The sequence below is a fragment of the Octopus bimaculoides genome, chromosome 25 (genome assembly GCF_001194135.2).
Source record: "Octopus bimaculoides isolate UCB-OBI-ISO-001 chromosome 25, ASM119413v2, whole genome shotgun sequence".
In the NCBI taxonomy this organism is placed as follows: Eukaryota; Metazoa; Mollusca; class Cephalopoda; order Octopoda; family Octopodidae; genus Octopus; species Octopus bimaculoides.
Window position 1 is genome coordinate 25,178,288 of NC_069005.1, and position 4,658 is coordinate 25,182,945.

Consider the following 4,658-nt stretch of genomic DNA (forward strand, 5'->3'; position numbering starts at 1 on the left):
TATATATATAGATAGATAGATAGATAGATAGATAGATATGTATGTATGTATGTATGTATGTGCGCGTGAGTGTGTGTGGTTAAGAATTTTGCTTTGTAACTTTGTAGTTTTGTAGTTCCGAGTTCGACCCTTCTCTGCTGGGCTTTCTATTCTATACTTTTAGAGAAAACAACTACAGCGCACCACACCACGCAATACTAGATAGGAAAACATTAGTCGACAGTATATGTATATTCTGTATAATTGCCCCCCACTAAGAGACACTTAATAGAAGCACATATCATAAACCAGCACACTGTTAAAGTTATCACAGAGATATCTTGTATAATTATAAATACAAATATGTGGCTGATGCTTTATAAATTAAACGGTCAAAAATTCAAATTTTGATGGTAAAAAATCCTAAGCCACTTATATTGCCCTCGTCAGCTATAACGCGGAAGCAATATACACTAACATTTCTTCGTTCAGAAGATGGGACTGTAAAGACCAACAAAATTTTATGATAGATTTCGGAACTTTACTGTCCCAAATAATCTACAAAGAATTCATATATTATGAGGAAAATATTGATAAACAAATATCCAATTGAAAGGATGCGAGTTCTCTGTTTATGGAGTTTATATTCTTTTAGCTGTTTAACTCTCTTCGTTGCTACTGTTCCCAAAATTAGTGCTGATTCTGAAATACCATGATGCTACAAAGGATTCAAACAGACAGGAGGCAGTTTTGATGATGCGTTAAATGGTTTTTTCGAACGGCTTTTGTGCAGTATACAGAAGTTTTGTTGCGTATACGTTGTGGAGCATTAGGTTTTTAGATAAATTTGATAATATATAAGAAATTAAAATGATGTATGTGTATGATTGTTCTACACTACATACGAATACGAAGTTAGATTTAAAGCTGGTGGAAGATGAGATGTATAAAATTGTGCGATTAGTATTTGGTGCAGAATTTAAATCTATATCTATGAAAAATGATGGTGGCTTTTTCTGTAAGAGACATATATACAGATTATATATGTGTGTGTGTGTATATATATATATATATATGGGAGAATATACAAAAAATAACAACAGACGAGGACAGGTGGTGTAAATAACAAAAGTATATATTAGTATGATATATAAAAGTATATATTAGTATATATATATATATATATATATATATATATATGTATGTATGTATTATGTATGTATGTTTATATATCTATTCACATAAAAATATGCACTGGCTCTAGGTGGTCACTCGTCTGCTAGAAATAGCAATCGATTCCTTTAAATTTACATCCTATAGTCATTAAATAAGATTGCAACACTGTATAATGTAGTCCTCAAATGTACAAAACGATATGCAAAGGGATGGTCAAGGCTGGAGTGCTTTCGCCCACAGATCTGCTCGACTAGCTCTGCCTTGGGACCTAACAACAACTAATTATGGCCAGTAAAGATTGTGGATCATTAGCGATAACAAATCACGTGACATGGATACATCCTTTGAACTATTGTCTTTAAACAGAATTCCGTTAATAAGATAAACATATAACGATATAACCTTACCCCACACCCCCCATACACCTCTTTTCCTTTCTCTCTCACCGCTCTCCCTCTCCCTCTCCCTCTCTTCTTATCTTTTTCTTAGGCCATTTTTTTCCTTTTATTCCCCAATTCTTATGCTCTCTGTCCCTCTCTGATATATCTTACTATTTATTCCTTTACTAACCAGATTTCTTTCATTTTTTTTCTCTCACTCTCTCTTTCTCTCCTTCTCGCTTTCTCTTTCTCTGTTCTCGTTCAATCATGTCATGTTTTCATTGTTGTTCTGTTTCCTTTTGTCTTTCTTCCTTTCATTCTTACCTCCTTTCTTCCACTCTTTTATTCTCCTTATTTTCTCTTCCATTTTCTATCACGCAATCTCATACTATTTTCTTTCTCTCTCTCTCTCTCTTTCATTCTCTTCTCATCGTCTCCTCTTCTCCCTCATTTTTTTTCTCTCCGCGACTCGCTTTATCACTCACTCTCTCTCACTACCACTCTCTCATTCTTATCTTCCTCCTATTCTTTCATCTCTTCTCTTTCCCTCCCATTAAATCTCTTTTGTTTCTTTCAATGCCATCTCTCTCTCTCTCTCTCTTTCTACTTCCCTCTCACTCTCTACTTTCCCCTCTCTCACCCCTTCTCAATTATATCATCTCTCTCTCTTTCTCTCTCAATCCCTCTCTACTTCTATTTCCTCTCCTTCCACACTAGCCCTAGTCATTACTAATTGTGATCCTACCACAACCACGACGACGACGACGACGACGACGACGACCACCACCACCACCACCACCACCACCACCGACACCACCATTGCTGTAAATCCTTGCCTCTGTCCATTCTATCACAACAACACATGACCATACCTTTTCTTACTCCCCATTTCTCTCATATTTCAGCCATTGCTCTGTTTCACAAAACCATTCCTAAACCGTTTCACCATTCTGTCATACCGTCATACCGTCATTCTGTCATTCTGTCATCTTCTATTTCGGAAATCTTCTATCATTATCTAGTGAAGGTTTAGTTGTCGCTGTTATTATTATTATTATTATTATTATTATTATTATTATTATTATTATTATTATTATTATTATTATTATTATCATTGAATGTCATGTCTCGCAGCGTTTTCTCAATCTAGATACCGATTTCCATTCACGACCCGTACGTGTACACAAGTAGATGTATGCATCTACAACGCAGACACAAACGCGCGCACGCACGTACACACACACATGTACACATACATACATACATACATACATACATGCACGCATGCATGTATACACACGTACGCGCATACAGGCACGAGCATAATGCATACTTCATGTATACATACACGTACACAATACATTTTTGAAATATTCATATTCTATTCTTGAGACCGTACACTGGCACTAAAACACACGATATACATACATATAAACATACATATGCATATATATATATGTGTGTGCGTGTGTATATGTATGTATATAATCATAATATTGTATATATATATATATTTGCTCCTAGGCACATATCTATGTACGTACATATGTATGAGTGTATGTAATTTTGTATCTATGGAGTTAAGTATTATTATATCCTTACAATTTTGGATTATTAAAACGCCCTCTTCGGTATACAGTATACTTAGGAAGACCTGTAAAGACACGACTATCTCTTAACGCCTTCTACGAACTCCCTGTACTTATAGTGACTAGGTTATTCCATTCGTCACGTGGGTTGGGTACACCACTATTACTAATTCCCTACAAGTTTGTATACAATTATGTATGTATGTAATTATGTATGCATGTAATTATGTATGCATTTATTTATGTATATATGTTTGTACTGTATCGTATTCTTTTATTCTTTGTCGGTTTCCGTCATTAGTTATGCTGGGTCCCCATCTCAAACGGTGTTAGTCGATCCTATTGACGCCAATCTATATAGTGCCGACATATTCTAATGAAAGGTCAAGATAAGTGTTGTGACATTACACCGGTTTTGCTGTTGATTTTGTGTTAAAACATACATTTACATTTGTAAGTTTATATACATAAAGCGCGGGGTACCGATACACATATAGTGTGGGGTACACATATACATTTGGTGTGGGGTACCAACATACAAACGGTTCGTTAAATGAACAAATCGAATAAGTAACGATTTTTGTGAGGTACATAAAAATTTGAACAGGCGTGGGTGTGTAGTAAGAAGCTTACTTCCCAACCGCATGGTTCCGGGTTCAGTCCCACTGCATGGCATCGAGGGCAAATGTCTTCTACTATAGCGTCAGACCGACCACAGCTTCGTGAGTGGATTTGGTAGACGGAAACTGAAAGAAGCCCGTCGTGTGTATGTATATATATATATATATATATATATATGTGTGTGTGTGTGTGTGTGTGTGTGTGAGTGTGTGTGTGTGCGTGTGTGTGTGTATCTATGTATCTTTGTCTTTGTTTCTGTGTTTGTCCCACATCACTGCTTGACAGTCGATGTTTGTGTGTTTACATCTCCGTTTATTTAGAGTTTCAGCAAAAAAAAAAAACAACAGAAAAGAACGATAGAATAGCTACTAGTCATGGGGTCGATTTGTTTGACTAAAACACCTCAGAGTGTGCCCCAACATGGCCCCCAATCAAATGACTGAAGCATGTAAAACATAAAATACAGAAAAAAGAATAAAACACGTGTAGACTATGCTGGAGTGTAAGTGTCAAGAGAGCGTGCACAAACCGTTCATTAACGTCCACGTACGCAGTTGATGTAACTTGTAATTCGTATAATTTCTGTTAAAGAACATAATAATTGTCTCGTTTTTACTTCAAAACATAACCATTGATAGACAAAGACAGAACAAATGAAAGACACGTGCGCGCACACACAAACGCGTACACAGGCGTTCTCACAAGCATATGCACACATGCATATACATATACACACATATGCATATACATCTATGTATTTGTTGCTAATGGATGGATGGATAAATAAAACATCATATCATGCTCTGACGTGGATTTTGGTTATGGCTTCGAAAAGATTTACTTTGTATGCAGAGACTCAACTCTCATCATCACTCACTCACACACACACACTCTCTCTCTCTCTCTCTCTCTC